This window comes from Podarcis bocagei (assembly GCF_964188305.1).
Source record: "Podarcis bocagei genome assembly, chromosome: 9".
Taxonomy (NCBI): domain Eukaryota; kingdom Metazoa; phylum Chordata; class Lepidosauria; order Squamata; family Lacertidae; genus Podarcis; species Podarcis bocagei.
Window position 1 is genome coordinate 39,872,621 of NC_138134.1, and position 22,129 is coordinate 39,894,749.

Genomic DNA, 22,129 nt, shown 5'->3' on the forward strand with positions numbered 1-22,129 from the left:
AGTATCCTAAAACGTGTATCCCAGTACTACAGAACGTACTAAATATATATATTTCAATAAATAAATAAATATGTTACTCTGCCCATCTGGTTGATGGTTTTCTTTTCTTTACGTTTCTTAATTCATCTTTAAAGGGGGCAGGATCAAAGGCACTTTGCAAAAAATACACAAATTATGTAATCTGTGGAAAGTGATCCTGAGTATGTACTTTGGCTTAAGGATGTAAGAGTGCCAGAGAGCAACTTAGAGGTTTACTGGCAGGGCAACAACGAAGGCTATGCACACATTGCATTTATTCTGGCTCCAGAGTGCTCCCACTGCTGGTTTTCGAAACCGTGTACACGTGACATTAGTCGCAATCCACGTCTATGATGTAGTTTCTCAAATAACAGAGGACAAGTCTGCTCTATCTTCTCCATGACAGCCACCCAGATATTTGAAGACTGGTATTATACCTACCCACTGCCTTAATCTGTACAAGGTAAATTTATGGTGGTATGGTTTAACATAAATTTCACTTATGAAAGAGAGCATTGCTGTTCCCTCATCCCTGGCTTTGTATGTCTTGGGATGTGGTAATGTTGTTTTCTGAGTAAACAGTCATTGAATGACACTCTTTTACACCTGGAAGAAGAAGAAAAGAGAATTACGTTATTACTCTTTGAGTTAGGGATAAGGTAAATACATTACCATAACACTGCTCACGAAATGCATCACACAAAGTTTCCGTTGTATTACTTGGTCTGTAATTTTATTTTATTTTTGGGTAGTGTTGGTCCTTCCCTAGCAATGTCCCTGCTCTTCCCCTCTGTTATAAAGCTCTTGCTTCCTGTAGTTTTGAGGGTGGGCCATTCAGATTTGGTTGTGGTCCAACAACCTTTGGCCATGCTGGCAGGGGCTGATGGGAATTGGAGTCCGACCACTTTTGGAGGGCCACAGGTTACCCACAGGTTGCCCCTAGGCCTTGTTGATCCAGTGTGACAGCACTTTCCCCTCCCTGCAAAATGTAGTTATGCTCATAAATCCTACCTGGGTGACTTTAAAAGGTGAACTTAGTGGACCATGAAGCCCCTTAAGAAAAATAAACCTATATTTGGCAAGTTCAGATACACAAACAGTGGAAGCAGAAGTAAAAGAATTTAGAGAAACTGTTGGGCATCGACATAACAAAAGAAAAGTCATTTAAAGATTTATTGCTTCTTAATGAAATTTGGTGCTCTTTGGAGATGCATATTCTGGGATTCATGACGCCTAGAAGCTAAATATAGTTACTCTTTTGAAAACTCTACTTTCAAAACTACTTTTGGAAAAACCCTGCCTGCAGCTAGGCTTTGGTCAGTAGAGTGCACACACAGTTAGAGCCAAAAGGAGGGGAGGCTTGAGGGATTCATGTTGTTTATATACAGTACTAGAACTCCCAGTTTGACCAAACTGTGGGAGGCAGTGGAAGATAGGAGTGCCTGGCGTGCTCTGGTCCATGGGGTCACGAAGAGTCGGACACGACTAAACGACTAAACAACAACAACAAGAACTCCCAGGATCCTCCAACTGGAGCAAACTGCAAAAGAGATACATCTAAAATTAAAGAATTCTGAGCCCAAGAGTTTGTCTGAGTGCTAGAACTAAATGGCATTCAAAGTCCTTCCATACCTTTTCCCCAAGGTGTATTTATTGCAGCAATATATTCTTATGAATTTAATCCTAGCAAGCTATTCAAGCCAGGCAAGCTTCCTGATGTTACTGCCTGTGTGATGGGTCATTAAGAGAACAAAAGGAAGGGGGCTCTGTGTCAGATGCCAAAGGGGTGGTGCCCCTCCTCCAGATCTTAGATAGCTAGAAGGACAAAGCCTGAGTTGGAGAACAGAGTTTGCTGTGATGTGACCTAGAGGAAGAAGCTGCAGGCTGTGAAGGCAAAGAGAGAGTCAGAACTGATTTCTGCTTGAATCCAAGTCTGTGGCTACGGAAGAAACAAGACCCCCTTGGGGTGTTAATGCTGCGAGCCCCTCCATCTCAGGCTCAGGTTGTATATACAGTGGTACCTCGGGTTACATCCGCTTCAGGTTACAGACTCCGCTAACCCAGAAATAGTGCTTCAGGTTAAGAACTTTGCTTCAGGATAAGAACAGAAATCGTGCTCCGGTGGTGCAGCAGCAACAGGAGGCCCCATTAGCTAAAGTGGTGCTTCAGGTTAGGAACAGTTTGAGGTTAAGAACGGACCTCCGGAACAAATTAAGTACTTAACCCGAGGTACCACTGTATGTGTAGATAAACCATAGATCATAAAGACACCACAGTCTCTGCTGTGCCTCATTTCCAAAAGGAAACATAAATCCTGGGAAAGTGCCTGGAACCCCTGGAATCTCGCACTGCTCAGAGAATGGGCTGGAGTGCAACACTATTTTCTTTGGGCAGGGTGTATGGAATGGTATTTGTTGCCATTGTTAAGTGGTTGGGAATCAGAAATACTTCAGATTACGTAGTTACCTACCAATAGATTCCATTACTTCCATATCGGATGTGATCCTATGCACACTGACTGGAAAGAATCTCCATTGAACATAAAGGACATTGCTTCCAAGTAAACCTGCCAAGCACTGAGCTGGGAAGTCTGATCTAAATTACAGCAATGTTGTTCCTGTGCATTTACAAAGGAGTTAGGCAGAATATGATAGCAATCTTTAGAATTAAGAAACAAACAAACAAACAAAACTGGTTAGTTTTATTTAAAAGAATTAAAAGTTTTAACATTAAAATTTAAAAAGAACCCGCCTCAGCTTTGTTCTAGCAATTGCAAAGATTGAGTCTACATATTCCTCACCCCCCCAGGCATTTACCTTCACCAATTTAGGTTCAGCTTTCAAAACCACCTTAATAATGAAACACTCCAAGCCCTTAAGGTGCACATCTGCTGCTGTTAACATTAAAACCTTTCTGTAAACTATAGCAGGTCATAGCAGGGCACTAGAGGGCGCTGCTAAAGCAGTAATCAGAATATATGTGTGGTTTGGTGTGGGGTGGGAACTAAACCACAAAAATATCCAGCCAAAGGTTTAAAATGATATTGGTGGTTTCGTATTCTGCATATTGTAACTTGTTCAATTTTAAATGGACCTGGACATATTTGGTCTCTCTACCTTGTGTACTTATTAAATATTGTGGTTGCAGGATCTTCAGTGAAGTTCTATTTTTAAGTTTTCATTTATATCAGTTCTAAGGCAATGCGGTACCTCATATATGAGGAAAAACCCAGCCTTTGGACACATAACCAGGGCAGGGAGCAAACCTGAACAAGCAAATATATGTATATAAAGCGCGCGCGCACACACACACACACACACACACATCTGAGATATTGGGTGATATTTAAGGGTCACTACTATCTTTCAGCCTACTGTACCTCACAGGATAAAGGGGAAAGCTATTTATGCCACAGGAAGCACCTTACAGGAAGCGTGGTGTTTAGAGAGATGAATAAATAAAGCAAGAGGATTGCTTTAAAAAATTGAAAGTTGAACTCCGTGCCTCAATACCACGTCTGGCAGAAAGACCTGGTGTAGTCAAGAGTGAGGAAGGTAATGCATTTCTAGTCAGGGCTGACGTGACCGTTGGGCAGAGGGGGGCAGCTGCCTCAGGCATCATTTGCTGAGGGGTGGCAGCAGCAGCAGCAGCAGTAGCAACACCTTGACTGTTCCTCTCTGCTGGAGGGCAGAATTGGGTGTGCCAGGTAGATTGCCCTGCACCCCCTAAACTACCCAGTATCCCTCAGGTGTGCTGGTGAATACTGCTATCCTGTTGCCAGCCTTGAAGGTTGAGTCAGCTCTCGGTCCCTTCGCCTTCTGAACATGAAGGCTGGCACCATCTTGCCCTTTGCCTCAGGCAGCAAAATGTCTTGGGCCGGCTCCTTCTGTGCTCAAGGAGCATGCTGAGGAGTAATGCTTTTTTCTAAAGCAGAAGCACATCAAGCCTCCGTTTCATACCAAACACGTCAGGCTTCCCTTCCCTTATACAAGTGGAAAGCAATGAACAAAGTGAGGCTTTATGGTTGGAGGCCATGGTTCTGCGTACCCTGTGCTTTCATGGAGCCAAAAAACACCTTTATTGTCTTAATCCCCCCGTCCATGTTTTGCTGTTGTCTGGTAGTCCTAGCAATGAGTTGAAAACCAAATGAACTGAAACTCTACCAGCTATTAAGGTAGAACGAAGGGCTTTAAAAACGGCACAATCTTGTCCCCAGGAGTTGATGGCCTGCAACGGAACAGAACACAAGGCTTTGCTTCAACCCAAACCATATGCTTTGACCCTGTGCCAGGCTGGTAGCTGCTGCCACAAAAGCACTAGGCAATATGTTTTATAGGCATATTGTTGCTGGGTGTCGACATCTACATGCCAATGCTCTGCGTGCTTTCCCAGCTTGCTTTCTGTTTTGTGTACTTAGCGAGGTGTCCAGGATAACAAGCCAAAAGATGGAGGGAGATACCTTCTTGCTTGGCACCGAGCCTTTTAAGATCAGGTGAGAGTTATGTATATGAATATGTTGGAAGTCTGCAAAGGAGGAGTAACTGCGGGTGCATTTGCACATTCATTTTATGAACCAAAGTCTGTAGGGTGCTTTTGGTGTGTCTGGAGCTGTGCAACATATCTTTAAGAGCACGTGCAAAGGGATCAAATGTAGCTATTTTGGTAACACACTCTGAATGCCAGACCCAATCTCCATTCCTGTATCTGTCACATTTATTTCCTTTTTTTAAAAAAAAAAATAATTTTTATTCATTTTCCAAACAAGTTTTATACAGTCAACAAGTTATTTTGCACTCATGCTTCAATTTTTGACTTCCCTCAGTTTCTCTGTCAATCTTTCGAAAAATTTCTATTTATTGACGCATTTCTAAACATGATATTGCCTTTCCCCACTCCTTTCCCTCTTACTCTCTTTTTTGCAGTATTTCTTACTATTTCACAGAGTCTCTTCAAAACCAATAAGCGTTGTCTGTACATCACATATATTTTTCAGATATTCTGTAAATTTCCCCCAGTCCTCGATAAACTTTTGGTCTTTCTGGTATCGAATCTTCCCAGTCAATTTGTCCAATTCTGCATATTCAGTCAATTTCCTTCTCCATTCTTCCACTGTTGGAATTTCTTCCTGTTTCCATCTTTGGGCCAGAAGTATCCTTGCGGCAGTCACTGCATATTGAAACAGTTTACAGTCTCTCTTATTGATTTCGTTTCCTACCATTCCTAATAGAAAGGCTTCTGGTTTTTTAACGAACGTATATTTCAACATCTTTTTCAATTTATTGTATATCATTTCCCAGAAGTCTCTCACCTTTTTACACTCCCACCACATATGATAGAAAGTACCTTCTTTTTCTTTACATTCCCAACACTTATTGCATGTTTTATACATTTTGGCCAGTTTAACTGGCGTTATATACCATCTGTAAAACATTTTCATTACATTTTCTTTCAACACAGTACATGCTGTAAATTTTAGCCTTTCATTCCATAATTTCATCCAATCATCATACTGTATATTGTAACCAAAGTCTCTTGCCCAGTGTATCATTACTACTTTTACCTCTTCATCTTTTGTATGCCACTCCAGCAACACTTTATACATTTTAGACAGGTTTTTATACTCATTATTCAATACCTCCACTTGGAATTTTGATTCTTTACCTTCATACCCACACATTTTACAATCTTTTTTAAACATTTCATTAATCTGAAAGTAGTGTAACCAGTCGTAAACAAATTCTTTCACCTCTTCATAAGTTTTCATTTTCCATTTCCCCCCCTCTCTTGTTACCAATTCTCCATATGTTATCCACCTCCCCCTCATATTAATTTTTTTCACACTCATCACTTCTAATGGTGAAATCCAATGGGGGAGTCTAGGTTCCAATAAGTTTTTATACCTCTCCCACACCTCTATCAGTGATCTTCGGAAGATGTGGTTTTCAAAACCTTTGTGAATTTTATTCTTCTCATACCATAGGTAAGCATGCCAACCAAATCTGTTGTCAAATCCTTCTAAATCTAACAGCTCTCCATTCTCTAATTTAATCCATTCCTTTATCCAACAGAGGCATGATGCTTCATAATATAATTTCAAATCTGGCAGGGCGAAGCCACCTCTCTCTTTTGCATCTGTTAATAACTTAAACTGAATCCTTGGCTTCTTACCCTGCCAGATATATCTTGAAATTATTTTTTGCCATTCTTTAAAAATTGATGCCCCCTTAATTATTGGCAATGATTGGAAAAGGAATAACATCTTTGGTAGCACACTCATTTTTATCGTGGATATTCTCCCCCAAAAGGACAATTTCAGTCTTCCCCACACCTCCAAATCCCTTTTTATCTGATTCCACATAGGTAAGTAATTGTTTTGAAACAAATCAATGTTCTTGGGGGTTAACCATATTCCTAAATACTTCACTTTGTTCACCACTTCTATCTCTGTCCTTTGTTGTATTTCCTCAATTAGTTCCTGATTCATGTTTTTAGCCATGATTTTCGTCTTTTTTTTGTTGAGATAAAATCCTGCAACTCGACCAAATTGTTCTATTTCTTCTAAGATTCTTTCAATACTTTCCACTGGTTCTTCTACTGTCAATACCAAGTCATCCGCGAATGCTTTAACTTTGTATTCATTCTTCCCTATAGACACCCCTTTTATATCTTCATTTTTTCTTACTGATTTTAGCAAAACTTCCAGCACCATAATGAATAATAGTGGCGACAGTGGGCATCCCTGCCTTGTACCTTTGGTTATTTTAATATCTTCTGTGGTATAGTTGTTTACTATTAGCTTTCGCTTTCTGTTCTGTATATATTGCCTTTATCCCATTATAAAATTCCTTACCCACTTCCATATACTCTAGGTTTTTTAACATAAAGTTCCATGATATATTATCGAAGGCCTTTTCAGCATCCACAAAGATTAAAATAGCTTGTTTTTCATTCCTGGCATTCAGATATTCTAATATATTTATTATGTTTCTTATATTATCTTTCATCTGTCTGCCAGGAAGAAAGCCCGCTTGATCCTTATGTATAAATTATTGCAATACTTTTTTCATTCTCTTTGCTAATATACTCACAAAGATTTTATAGTCAGTGTTCAACAGCGAAATAGGCCTATAATTTTTAACCTGTGTCAAATCCGAATCTTGTTTTGGGATAAGTGTGATAAAGGCCTCTTTCCATGTTTCCAGAATTTCACAGTTCTTTAATATGTTGTTTATGACTTCTTTCAATGGTATAAGTAGGGTGCTACTCATTTCCTTATAATATCTGGCTGTAAATCCATCTGGTCCTGGAGCTTTCCCTTTTTTCAATTCCTTTATTACCTCTTTTATTTCTTCTGTTTCAATTGGGGCATTCAAAAAATCTTTTTTCTCCGTCGGGATCTTCTGCACTTCTTTTTCCTTTAAAAATCTTTCTATCTTTCTCATATTATTCTTTTCCTTGCTTTTATATAGTTGTCTGTAGAAATCCAAGAATCCTTTTCTAATATGTTTCTAATTTGTTTCTAATTTGTTTGTCACATTTATTTCCAACCCATTCTCTAAGGAGTTCAGGGTGGGGGAATTGGGATTATCCCATTTTATGGCGTTGGCAAATACTGCAAGGTCACTTTATGTCAATTCCAGAGACAACCTGCTCAATGAGCATTCATCCTGCTTTGTTTGAGAGGAGGCCAAATGACATTGCATCAAAGCAAGTGTTTTTTTCACACTTCTGGTGCATATCCCCATCACTTTCCTTATCAGATATTCGGGGAAAGCGGGTTTGTTATGCAAGACCTCCTAAACCACTATCATCATGACACCCAAATCTGCCCATTTGTTGTTGTTGTTTAGTCATTTAGTCGTGTCTGACTCTTCGTGACCCCATGGATCAGAGCACGCCAGGCACTCCTGTCTTCCACTGCCTCCCGCAGTTTGTTCAGACTTATGTCTGTAGCTTCGAGAACACTGTCCAACCATCTCGTCCTCTGTCGTCCCCTTCTCCTTGTGCCCTTCATCTTTCCCAACATCAGGGTCTTTTCCAGGGAGTCTTCTCTTCTCATGAGGTGGCCAAAGTATTGGAGTCTCAGCTTCAGGATCTGTGCTTCCAGTGAGCACTCAGGGCTGATTTCCTTCAGAATATATAGGTTTGATCTGCTTGCAGTCCATGGGACTCTCAAGAGTCTCCTCCAGCACCATAATTCAAAAGCATCAATTCTTTGGCGATCAGCCTTCTTTATGGTCCAGCTCTCACTTACATACATCACCACTGGGGAAACCATAGCTCTTGAAAGACCTACATTGGCTCCCAGTACGTTTCCGAGCACAATTCAAAGTGTTGGTGTTGACCTTTAAAGCCCTAAACGGCTTCGGCCCAGTATACCTGAAGGAGCGTCTCCACCCCCATCGTTCTGCCCGGACACTGAGGTCCAGCGCCGAGGGCCTTCTGGCGGTTCCCTCATTGCGAGAAGCGAAGCTACAGGGAACCAGGCAGAGGGCCTTTTCGGTGGTGGCGCCCGCCCTGTGGAATGCCCTCCCATCGGATGTCAAGGTGATGGACAACTACCTGACATTCAGAAAACATCTTAAGGCGGCCCTATTCAGGGAAGCTTTTAATGTATGATATTTTAGTGTTTTTTGGTTTCTGTGGAAGCCGCCCAGAGTGGCTGGGGAAACCCAGCCAGATGGGCGGGGTACAAATAATAAATTATTATTATATTATTATTATTTAACTATACGGACCTTTGTTGGCAAGGCAATGTATCTGCTTTTTAGGATGCTGTCTGGAGCCGTGCACCATATCTTTAAGATATGCCCATACGTGACTGAATCCCACCAGAAAATAGTGGCAGTCTGGAAACACCCTAAGCAGAGAGATTAAGGTTTGCCCAAGTCCACCTAGTGAACCTTATGGTTGAATGGAGATGAAAATTGGAAGCCAGATATCCCTGATCAGCTTTACCTACCCAATTGTTTCTGACTGTTTCAAACTGGGCATGGTTCCTTTTGGTTTCTGCTCTGCAGGTAGGGGCAGATACCTTTCACAATTGGCTTGGACTTACACAGGAACATATGAAATGTCCTTCTACAAAGTCATTTCACTGATCCATCTAACTTCTTGACACTGATCAGCTATGGAACTGTAGCGTGATAGGTTTGTGTATATGTCTATACTAAACAGTTGTGAAGAAACTGAGATTTTTGGGAATTCAGAGAATTACGTTTCAAAAATATCAATGAATGGTTTGATATCTTCTTTAGTTTCATTCTCTGTGTTGCTCACCTGTTTTGGTGTGTGTCCCTTTTCCCACTAGGTTTCAGTCTCCAACAAAATAGAATATATCTATATATATATGCATAGCATATAGATATATAGGGCATTCTCTGCATTGTCACCCTAAGTTGTAGAATTCCCTCCCTGCAAAGCTGAATCTGAATCAAGTATACAGAATCACAAAATTGTGGAGTTGGAAGGAACCCTGAGGATCATCTGGTCCAATCGCCTGCAATGCAGGAATCTCAACTAAAGCATTATTAAGAGCTCCAATTCATCTTGCTTGTTTCCTCATACTCTATGCATTAGTATAGAGACAATTGAAATCACAAGTCATTTCCTCCAGCTGCTTCATTCTTGTAGTTTCCTACCCTTTAGCAGGCTTCTGGAGTACCACTTTAGTTTCCTGTGCATCAATGAAGCTATTATCTCCAGTACTTGGTGTTCTTCTGCTGTTTGTAATATTGCCTCCCTCCCTGCCACCTTTGCTATATACCGGTAGCTTTCATCAAATGCTGGAGATGCACCTCTTTACCTTGACCTTATCACTTCAGATATGCATTTTCAGAACCCTTTCTTGATTATGAATGTAATATGCTTTATCTGCTTACAGTGGTACCTCAGATTAAGAACTTAATTTGTTCCAGAGGTCCGTTCTTAACCTGAAATTGTTCTTAACCTGAAGCACCACTTTAGCTAATGGGGCCTCCTGCTGCTGCTGCGCCGCCAGAGCACAATTTCTGTTCTCAACCTGAAGCAAGTTTCGTAACCTGAAACACTATTTCTGGGTTAACGGAGTCTGTAACCTGAAGCGTATGTGTCAGGGGTTTAGGAGCAGAGGCACGGGCAAGGGAGGAAACAGAGAGCGAAGGGGAGGAGGCAGAAGAAAAGATGAGTGATGACGACGACCCGAGATCTCCTAGTCTTTCCAGTGAATCAGAGGATTCACAGAAAGGAGCACCAGTGGCCAGGGCAAGGGGGGCACCCCAGGAAGATAGAGCCAGAAGGGACTCAGGGGGGAGCAGCTGGAAATCGGGACCAGCGTCACCGCCAGGAAGCAGGGAAGAGGAAGGGAGCCAGGGGGGAAGCGTTGGCAGCTCACCACAGGAGGGAGGGCATGAGTCAGGAGTGGCCACACCTCCATCGGGGAGCGAAGAAACGGTTAAGAGGAAGGTGGAAGGTTGGGCGCGCGCGCCAAGTTCAAATGCAGAGGAAGGCGGCGCAGTAAGCAGCCCCGAAAGGGAACCAGGTCCTAAAGCCCGGCGCAAGGAGGCAGGAGGGTCCGGGTCAGCGTCAGAAGAATCCCGGAAGGAGGAGGCCCCGGGGGGTAGAGGGACCCAGAGGAGGACAGTCAGGCGGAAAAGGTGGAGCAAGGCTAGGATATTAAGTTGGTGCTCACGGGGCGGAGACTCAGACGGAGCTTCGCCGATCTAGCTACTAGACGTAGAGTTTGCGCGCAGCAGCGTGAGAATGGAAACTGTAATTCAATAAAGACTTTTACTTAATGATCGCTGGCTAGCGTGATCCTCTGTGAGCTAGGATCTTCAAGCAGCTCTGACAGTAAGCTCCGTCTCTCCATTGTGGGCATCTACAGCCTCGAGGAGGGGAGAGAAACAGGTGCCTACTAGCGAGCTCACGAACGGCAGACGACATGACGGCTGAGCAGCAGATAGAGGACCTCAGAAAAGCAGTGGCACAACTGAACGCCGAGGTTCTCGCATCCAGGAAGAGAGAGGAGGAGGCAGCTGCCGCCTGCAGGGATCTCCAGGTCAGGTTAGACGTGCTGACAAAGCAGACACCCCGGCAGGAGGGAATTGGGTTGGCGAGACGGACAGGCGGGCTGGTCTCTCACTTCGATGGGAACCTGCAACAGTATCCCAACTTTAGAGCCGACGTACTGTGCGCACTGCAACTGCTGCATAAAGACTTTAGAGATGAACAAGAGAGAGTGGGGTTCATCATGTCCCATCTGCATGGGGATGCGAAAGCATGGCTACGCAATTTATGGAGAGATAAGGATCCGGCGCTCCAGAATGCGGATGCCTTTATTAAAGCGATGGATGGGTGCTTTTTATCAAGTATTGACGTGGATCTTGCACGGAAGGAGGTGCATGGGCTGAGACAAGGGAGGGCCAGCGTCAGGCAGTATCATGCCCGCTTTTTCGCCTTGGTCAGTGCCCTGGAATGGGACAGAGATTCGGCTCCTGTAAGAGACCTCTTTTGGGAGGGGCTGCACAACTCGATTAAAGATGAGATCGCGAGGGGGGAGAGACCCCGAACCACCCAGGAGGTCGTTCAGAGGGCACTGGCAGTGGGGGTGAGGCTGGAAGGACGTCCGTGGAGCAAGGACGAAGGGCGTGGAGGGCGCGAACCAGCCGGGGGCCCCTCCTTCCTTCCCAGAGAAGCAGCGCGGGCGCAATCCACGCCTCCGCCAGGAGGAGGAGCCGAACCTATGGAGGTTGGAGGTGCAAGGGCTCAGTCAGCAACCAGAGCCCTAGCACCGGCAGCAGTGAAAGCGAAGCCTCCTAGAGGGACCAGGAAGTGTTACGTCTGTGAGGAACCAGGGCATATGGCAAAAGAGTGTCCCCAGAGGCCCCACAAGCTCACTGCAGCCTCAGCAATGGTGACTGCAGCAACGCAGCAAGGAGGACCACAGCAGGGAAACGACGCAGTCTGGCTGGAGGAAGAGGCACTGGGGCCCAGCCAGACGTGTTAGTGACGCAGTCCCCAGAGATTTTACAGCCCGTGAACCCCCTCCCGCCCAAACCAGTAGTGAGGCTCACAGCATCTCTCCAGCTGCCCAATGGAATCACCATAGACGTGCCAATCACCATTGACTCAGGCAGCAATGCAGACTTTATAGGGCAGGACTTTGTCGACAGGCACGCTGTGCAGTTGCTGCCGGCCACACTGCCCCTGCAGGTTGTCACGGTGGATGGCAGGGAGCTGCTCGGGGGGCAAGTGGTGAAGCAGACACCACCAATGGTGATGCGACTTGGGAATCACAGAGAAATCATCAGCTTCAACGTCACTCAACTATCTGACACGCCCGTTGTATTGGGCATGAGTTGGCTGGACAAGCACAGCCCAACGATGGCTTGGTACCAGAGGCAGCTGACCTTCGGCTCTTCCTTTTGTGCTGAACACTGCATCGTGCCCAGGCAGGAAGGAGAGGAAGAGGAGTCACAGCTGCTGCTAGGCACGCTGCAAGCGATTCCCCACAAGTACGCTGAATTTTTGGAAGTTTTCTGCGAGAAGGAGGCAGACAGGCTACCCCCTCACAGACCATATGACTGCAAAATTGACCTGCTGCCGGGGGCGGCGCTGCCTAAAGGGAGACTGTATTCCATGTCAGAGGACGAACTGCAAGAACTCAAAGAGTTCATTGATCATAATTTGCAGCGCGGCTTCATCCGGGAGTCCAAGGCAGTGGGGGGCAGTCCCGTATTCTTTGTTAAGAAGCGGGACACGCCCCAAAAGAGACTCGTAGTGGATTACAGGATTTTGAACAGTGTGACTAGGCCATCAGACTTCCCCATGCCCCGAATTGACGACCTCCTCGCAAAGGTACGGAAGGGCAGAGTGTTCACCAAGTTGGACCTGCGGGGGGCGTACAACCTCATTCGCATGCGGGAGGGTGATGAGTGGAAGACAGCCATGTTCACGCCACTGGGGACCTACGAATATAGAGTTATGCCTTTTGGATTGCAAAATGGCTCCCACGTTTTTCAAGCATTTATGCATCACGTGTTGGCGGGACTTCTCTACAAGACGTGCGTCTGTTTCTTAGATGACATCCTGATCTTTTCGGAGTCGCAGCAGGAGCATGACAAACACGTCAAGGAAGTGCTGAGCAGGCTAAAGCAACATAGGCTCTACGCCAAGCTGGAGAAGTGCCAATTTGACGTGACGGAGGTGGATTTTCTGGGCTACAAGCTGTCTGACAAGGGGCTCGCCATGGACAGCGCCAAGGTTCGAGCGGTGTTGGATTGGAAGAGCCCGCGCAACCGGAAGGAGGTCCAACGGTTTGTCGGCTTTGCGAACTTCTATCGCAAGTTTATCAAGGGCTTCGCGATGCAGACGGCGGCCATCACTGACACGCTTAGCTCCAAGAAAAAGAAGTTCATTTGGACAGAGCAGGCGGAGCAGTCCTTTCAGGCACTCAAACGTCTCTTCGCGTCGGAAGAGCAGCTGCTTCATGTCAACCCCAGCAAGCCGATGAGGGTGGAGACAGACGCTTCGGACAGAGCCGTGGGGGCGGTCCTGTTGCAGAAAGACCCGCAGGGGGTGTGGCGACCGGGAGCGTTTTACTCCAGGAAGCTCAGCAAGTCCGAGCAGAACTACACCATATGGGACAGGGAGTTGCTGGCCATTCACGCAGCGTTCAAGGCGTGGAGGCACTTTCTGATCGGCGCCAAGCACACGGTGCAGGTTTGCACGGACCACAAGAATCTAGAGCACTGGCGCACGGCACAGTTCCTGAATCAGAGGCAGATACGTTGGGCTGAGTTCTTTGCGAACTTCGACTTCCGAATAGAGTATGTCCCGGGGGACACCAACATCATGGCAGACGCTCTCTCCCGTAAGCCACAGTATCTGGAGGACGCAACACCAGCGGCCGCCATGCACATCTTCGCACCGACAGTGTGGGCGTGCGCCGCGGCGACCGTGGACCTAGAGGCGGTGCGACGAGCGTTGCAGGGGGACTCCTTCGCACGAGCAAAGATGGCAGAGGTGCAAAGGGGCAAGGCAGCGGCCGACGGTTTCCAGCTAAGAGATGGATTGCTCATCCGTAAAGGGGCCATCTACGTGCCGGGAGACGAACTTCGAGCCAAGGTGCTGCAGCAGCTGCACGACGCGCCCACGGCCGGGCACTTTGGCAAGGAGAAGACGGTGGAATTAGTAGCCAGGGATTTCTGGTGGCCTGGAATGAGAGGGGAGGTCGCAGACTACGTGGCGAGGTGTGACACCTGCCAGAGGGCCAAACCAGTGCACAAACCGCCGGCCGGACTGTTGGAACCGCTGCAAACTCCGGTCGAACCTTGGGAAAGGGTGGCCCTGGACTTTGTCACGGATCTGCCCAGCTCAAGGGGCAAGACGGCAGTGCTGGTGGTGGTGGACCTGTTTTCCAAGATGGCCCATTTCATTCCGTGTGCTAAGGTGGCCACGGCGGAGCAAACCGCCAAACTGTTCATAGACCACGTGTTCAAGGTTCACGGTCTGCCACGGTCTATTCTGTCCGACCGGGGGCGGCAGTTCATCTCGAATTTCTGGCAGAAGCTGATGGGCTTCCTGAACGTCAAGATCAACCTGGCGTCGGCGAGACACCCGCAGACCAACGGGCAAGCGGAGCGGGTCAATGCCATCATGCAGCAGTACCTGAGATGTTATGCAAATCAACAGCCTGCGACGTGGGTGGATTACCTGCCGCTTGCCGAGTTCGCCTACAACAACACGAAGCACGTGTCCACGGGGGTCACGCCGTTCTTCGCCAACAACGGGAGGCACCCCAGAACCTTCCCGGGACTGGAAAGAATGGGGGAGGGGGAGCCGCAGACAGCAGATGCGTTCGCGTCGGAGCTGCAGGAAGTCCACGATCAGCTGAGGCGCCACCTGGAGCTGGCCAAGCACGCATACAAGGTACAAGCAGACAAGCACAGAAGGGTTGGAGAAGAGCTCCACGTGGGAGACTGGGTTTGGTTAGCAGCCCACGCAGTGCCGGCCAGGTCGTTGGCCAAGAAGAAACTAGGGCATAAGCAACTGGGGCCCTACCAAGTCGAAGAGCAGGTCAACCCGGTAGCTTTCAGACTGGCACTTCCGGAGGGTTCCAGGATGCATCCGGTATTCCACAGATCGGTGCTCACTCCCTACAAGGCACCGCACAGGTTCCAGGAACCCGGAACGGCGCCGAGTCCGGCCAGAGACAGAACAGGGCACGCGGGAGTGGCACAGAAGGAGCGCATCAACGAAGTCACGGAGATTTTGGACTCCAGATGGGGGGAAGAGGGGGTAGAATACTTTCTCGCCAAGGAGGGCACCCCGGCCAGTGCGAACAGCTGGGTGCCGGGCTACGCCTTAGACGAACCTCTGCTCAAAGACGAGTTTCATGCCCTCTTCCCACATAGACCTATGCCAGCAGACTTTTTCGACGACTGGCTTTTCACGCCCACGCTTTCGGCCAGCACGTTCCGGGGGTTCGACTCGGACGAGGAACCGACACGAGACGTCCGTTCCCCGGAGGGGTCACCCTCGGGATCCGCCTCAGAACCCTCGTATTGGTGGGACGATAGGCCAGAGGAGCAGTTCCGCAGAAAGTGGCTGGAATGCTCAGGACGAGCAACGCCGCCAGGAGGAAGTGAGGGAGAGACGGACATGGACATTTTCGGGGACGACCCTGGTTTCGAGCACGGCGGCACAGAGATGGAAGCGGAGGTGACCGTCGTCGACGAGAGCAGGGAGGAAGAACCGGAAGACTTCAGATGGAGGCCCGCCACGGGAAGCGACCGATATCCGACGTTCGTCCCTTTGCAACAGCAGCCCCCAGCTCCAGCACCGGAAGGAGGGGAGGGGGGAATGGGGGGCTTCGAGGGGGGGATGGATGTCAGGGGTTTAGGAGCAGAGGCACGGGCAAGGGAGGAAACAGAGAGCGAAGGGGAGGAGGCAGAAGAAAAGATGAGTGATGACGACGACCCGAGATCTCCTAGTCTTTCCAGTGAATCAGAGGATTCACAGAAAGGAGCACCAGTGGCCAGGGCAAGGGGGGCACCCCAGGAAGATAGAGCCAGAAGGGACTCAGGGGGGAGCAGCTGGAAATCGGGACCAGCGTCACCGCCAGGAAGCAGGGAAGAGGAAGGGAGCCAGGGGGGAAGCGTTGGCAGCTCACCACAGGAGGGAGGGCATGAGTCAGGAGTGGCCACACCTCCATCGGGGAGCGAAGAAACGGTTAAGAGGAAGGTGGAAGGTTGGGCGCGCGCGCCAAGTTCAAATGCAGAGGAAGGCGGCGCAGTAAGCAGCCCCGAAAGGGAACCAGGTCCTAAAGCCCGGCGCAAGGAGGCAGGAGGGTCCGGGTCAGCGTCAGAAGAATCCCGGAAGGAGGAGGCCCCGGGGGGTAGAGGGACCCAGAGGAGGACAGTCAGGCGGAAAAGGTGGAGCAAGGCTAGGATATTAAGTTGGTGCTCACGGGGCGGAGACTCAGACGGAGCTTCGCCGATCTAGCTACTAGACGTAGAGTTTGCGCGCAGCAGCGTGAGAATGGAAACTGTAATTCAATAAAGACTTTTACTTAATGATCGCTGGCTAGCGTGATCCTCTGTGAGCTAGGATCTTCAAGCAGCTCTGACAGTATGTAACCTGAAGCATATGTAACCTGATGTACCACTGTATTCTGAATTTTAAATTGTTGTAACCCACTCTTGGACCTGATGGTGAAGGGCAGGCAACAAAATCAGTAGTATTAGAAGTAAATAATAGTGACAGAGAAGTATTTTTTATTGTATTCAGTTATTACTAATACAATAAATATTCAAAAGTTGTTATTATTAGCCTGCATTCTCAGAAAATATGGATGTTACCAGATATGATTGAATTTTACTCATTTGCACATTATAAGGTCTTGGACTCAGCTATAGTGCTGCAAAGAAAACGTTTTAAATGTGTTGTAAAGTGGCACTAGATGGCAACAGTGAGCTATGCCAAATTCAATGTATTTTTCAAAACTTTTTTTTAAAAGCATTTCACAGCGTTTTTAATATGTATGTAGATTCCACCCTTGTTGCTCTGATGCTTTTTGGTGAGCAGCACCATCTGAATGTTAGGAAGGTTTATCTTGCAGGCTGAGAAGCAGGGTAGGGCGGTTGCAAAGGCAACTGGCTTTTCTTATGAAGTCGTGCTGTGAATCATGCTGTTTGGTTAGGCGAAGAGGCTCTCTCCCTAGGCGTGGTACAGCCTGGGGGACAACGATTACGCTAATGTGCAGTTGCTTACCTTTTCCAAGCACTTGGGCATGTGGGTTACATTTATCTGCCAGGGTGGAGCCTCAAACCAGATTTGCCTTGCAGAGTGTCTGTGGCAGGATCACCAGCAGTTAGTCTGGAATCGAAGTCTGCAATCCTTGCGGTGAGCTACTTGGAGGCTGCAGAGTGGAAGAAGAAAGGGGAACTATTGTGCTGCTGGGTCCCAGTTCCTCAACCCCCCCCCCCGACACTTCACAGATGAAGAGAGAGAGATCATAACCCTGTGCATGAGTGGGTGGTGCTAAGGTCAGAGTCAGGAAACCTAGCAGCAAGTAGAAAGCAGGAACTAAAATATATCTGCAAACAGATGGCTTCAGATGACAAAAGCAGTGAAGCAAGCTACACACTGAACGGCAAGTCAACTTCATATAATGTACACATCTATGAACATTGATGCCATTTAGACTATTTTTCAGCAAGGCACCACAATATTAACTAGCCCAGTGAGTCCATTATAGCAGAAAAAAATATTATTACAGAGTATTTGGGGGCATGTGAAGACTGCTTTGCCTATCACATGGAGGAACTGCAGTCTCCCCTTGTGACAAAATCAGCAGTTGCCTTTAAAGGAATACATTTTATGCCAGATTCTTTGCTTGCCTCAGTGAGATCTTTGAGCTTGAGAATTATAGCTAACTGTAATGTAAAGGCGATAGGAAGGGACTTACCAACAACTTTGGTAGGCAGTTTCTTTGGGACGTTTCCTCTGTGTTTCAGTTTTAGGTGTCACAGCCATGTATATTTGTGCAGCAGTTTGCAAATTTATCTTTAAAAAGGACTACAGAAAAACTCATATGCGTTTGTGCATTGTTTTCAGTAACATATGCTTTTTTGTGTGCACACGAATTCCCTTAATATACCGTAAGCATTTTTGCAAGCCATTTCCACTATTATAGTTTTATACATGGTGTTCACTAAAGCAGGCATTTGTTGTGCAGGCTTTGGGGTTGGAGAACTGCGTCACAAAAGTTGGAGTGGTGCAAAAATCAAAAGGTAGCTGTGTTTTGGTTTGCTTATTGGTTTGGAAGTTGGGTATTTGGTAACGTGAACCTTGTGAATTTATCTACCATTGCTATCGGAAGTTGGGCTTTTGCTCAGTAAGGCAAAGCAAAGTTTTCCAAACTGATTCTAGACAACTGAATGGTATTGCATTTCCATGGCATTTAACTTGTCTATCCTGAGCTGGTCTCGTTATAAAGGCTAATGGTCTCATTATAAAGGCTTTTACCAGTTTTCCCTATCTGTAGGAACATATTGTTATGGGTTTTTGGGGGGTGTCAGTCTGGAGAATACCTGTGGGTCCCTTCCAAACCTGTGATCCTATGTATGTAAGATTAGAATTTATGAGAGGAAACCAACCAAGCCAGTTCTGTTGTTAAGGGAATGGCCAATAAAGTTCTGGCATTTACTGTACATGCCATAAGAGGTTGACATAGAAACAAATGGGCAAACCTTTTCCCACCTCACCTGCTGGATGCCACATCATCATCCTAGGATGGGGAACAAAATAAGGTCAGAGGAGGTTCTCTGTGTGTGAATTTGGCAGATGCTGGAAGCTGGAGACACAGAGACAGGTGGACCGAAGAGCTGTCACTTGGGGCTTCACCTGAAGCCAATTCAGGAAACAAGATCTGCTGGAGTGTTAGTGCTGTGAGCCCCTCAACCCTATGCTCAGGCTATAAAGGTAAAGGTAAAGGTAAAGGTAAAGGGACCCCTGACCATTAGGTCCAGTTGTGACCGACTCTGGGGTTGCGGCACTCATCTTGCTTTATTGGCTGAGGGAACCGGCGTACAGCTTCTGGGTCATGTGGCCAGCATGACTAAGCCGCTTCTGGTGAACCAGAACAGCGCACGGAAACGCTGTTTACCTTCCCACCGGAGCGGTACCTATTTATCTACTTGCACTTTTACATGCTTTCGAACTGCTAGGTTGGCAGGAGCAGGGACCGAGCAACGGGAGCTCACCCTGTCGCAGGGATTCAAACTGCGACCTTCTGATCAGCAAGTCCTAGGCTCTGTGGTTTAACCCACAGCACCACCCGCGTCCCTTATGCTCAGGCTGTATATTTGTGTAAATAAAAGCATATATCCGAAAGACGCCACAGTTTCCATTGACCTTCATTTCCAAGGAAACCAAACCCTTGGTCAGCTCTGGAATCTCTGGAGTCTCTTATTGCTCAAAGATCAGGGTGCATGCAACAATATGATGCTGCCTTCTACAGAGTCAGATCATTGGTCCATCTATTGCATAATGTATTGTCTACTACACTGACAGACAGTGACCCAGCTCTATCTAGAGATGCCAGAGACTGAACCTGGGACTGAGCTCTAGCTCTTCCTCATCTTTGTGACTGCCTGCCTGTGCTTTTGCTGGCCGACCTTCCTATGAATCCTCATTCCAGACCCTTTCAGCTCAGCCTCTCCTAGTCAGCAAATGACTCTGGAGTGAACCTCCAGTTAATCTGCTTCAGTGCTCCACCCTGACTCTGGTCCCACTCTTGCTAGAACTTGTACCTTCCGCTGTCTGCGTGCTCAGTAGCATATGTCATAGGCTGAAAGATTGTGATTAGGTCTCCCCAGACTGCATCTAGCCACAAAACTACACTGGCTCTCTTCTATGATCATGATTTCTACCACATTCTTCTACAGATTGCATTCTGAGCAGTTCTCAGCACAGATTAAGAACAGTACAGTGGTACCTCGGGTTACAGACACTTCAGGTTACAGACTGTGTTAACCCAGAAATAGTACCTTGGGTTAAGAAATTTGCTTCAGGATGAGAACAGAAATCACGCGGCGGTGGCAGCGGGAGGCCCCATTAGCTAAAGTGGTGTCTCAGGTTGAGAACAGTTTCAGGTTAAGAACGGACCTCTGGAACAAATTAAGAACGGACCTCTGGAACAAATTAAGCTCTTAACCTGAGGTACCACTGTAATAATAAAACATTAGGTTTAATTTCCCCAGGATTCTAAGACAACTCCAGCCTCGAAAACCAGAAACCCAGCTCCATCACCATATAAAAAAAATGGAAGAATGGCATCATACTGTATTTCACTGGGCCACAGACAGGTGGCACTGTAAACTGCAGTAAGATGAGAGGTGGTAGATGGGCAGCCTAGGCAAGCCATAGGAAGGCAGACAGAACAGGCTGCAGCAGCAGCCTTGCTATGAAAGCTCCTTCACCTTCCAACCCTGGGGCCTCTGTTCCTGGGATATAGAACCTTGGGCTGCTGCCAGCCCTGCTACTGGACACCTCCTCCCCAGCGAGCTTGGGGGAGCTGTTTCTGCCCCCGCTGCCAATTAGAAGTGTGGAAATGTAGCCAAAAGCAGTGGCCACCCAGCCTCATAATCCATTGCTGCCATCACTGAGTAGAATCAAGAGTTAGATGAAGTGCCTGTGGCAGAGGAAGATCACAATGCTGGCTGGCTGCTGCCTCTGGCCTCCTACCTGACATCAGAGGTGGAAAGTCCTTTGTGAGCCTCCCACACTTCTCCACCTCCAACATCAGATGTGCGCTTCGGGAGATTGGAAAGCCCTTTCTTGCATTCTTGCCACCCCCTTCAACCTCTGATGTTGCAGGTTGAAAGTAGGAGAGTGGGGAATGAAGGCTGTTGCTGCCGCCACTGCTGGCACTGCAGGAAGCGAGAAATGCAGAAGGAAAAATGCCAGCTTCTCTCCAGCTTCTCACGGTGTCTGCCAGGGAACCCCGCAATGGATTTTGACAGGTGGGCGGGACAACCCACCTGCCAACCATGCGGTGGGATAACAATGTCATGTGAGTGGCAGGTGCGTTGCCCCACCCACCTGGCAAAGCTGGCTCATGAGGTGGGAACTAAAGATCCTTCGCTAAGGGGTTGGTGGGGCAGAAGGGGGATGAGCAATATAGCTGTGGAAAAACCCCTAGTAATTGGTATGTGGGTGTCACTTTTACAAAGTTTTTGTGATCTGCCCTGGGATCTATACTGGATGGAGGGCAGTTTAGAAACTAGAGAAATAAATAATCAAACAAATAAGTATTATTAATATAGTATTTATTTACATTCATTATAAATACTATGTAGTTTTTGTCCTTTATCGAAGGCTATTTATGCTGAACTTTGATACCTGTCAATACATATATAGATATATATTTAGGTCCCACCCTATTCCTTTGACTGTACTTTGCTTCAACTGATTTTATATCATATTTTTAAATGATTGTGAAGGGTAGGTAAGAAATCTAATCATAATCATATTATATTCCAGAGTTGATCCCCATAGCAAGTGCTGGAAAGCAGATCTGGTGAAGCCAGGCTGAGATCCGGCCAAATCCCTACTTTCTTCGTTATTCGTATGCTGGAGAAAGTGTGAGGTTATCGGCTTAAACTGGCTACGGTCTGGGAAGATTGGTTTGTTAGAGGTGACTTTGGCAGCAAACCTTGATCCCTTCTTTAGTACTTTCAGTTCCACCTCCTACATTTCCATCCAGTTAGGCTCCTTGTTTTTGTGTTTTGATAACTGTTAAGTAGAGCACTCCAAAACACACAGCCACTAATAAACAAACCAACAACTGGCTCCATCGCTAGCCAGCAGATTAATACTAGCATTGTAAACCCATTAACAAGCTGGCCGGTAAATGAATCATTGACCTATTTCTCAGAGATAATAGCTGAGAAACTGTAACTGATGACCTATAAAAGCAGCCATGTTTTTAAGAAAGATTAATTGCTGCAGCAGGCTGAGCCAAGACATATTAGCCACCTCCTGGGCTCCTACCAATCACAGAACAAGGCTCCCCAGAATGCACGTACTTGCTCACCCTTGTCAGCCAGAAAATTCTGATTCAGAC

At 46.9% G+C, this 22,129-nt stretch overlaps 1 long non-coding RNA gene across 1 annotated transcript; it reads right to left on the minus strand.

Moving 5' to 3' along the window:
- Window positions 1-494: 494 nt before the first annotated feature.
- On the minus strand, window positions 495-18,699 carry LOC308594944. The gene is made up of 3 exons (XR_014011699.1): window positions 17,969-18,699; window positions 17,272-17,419; window positions 495-624 (listed from the first exon to the last, which is right to left on the minus strand). It is a non-coding gene; the product is annotated as an uncharacterized lncRNA (long non-coding RNA).
- Between the last annotated feature and the right edge of the window lie 3,430 nt (window positions 18,700-22,129).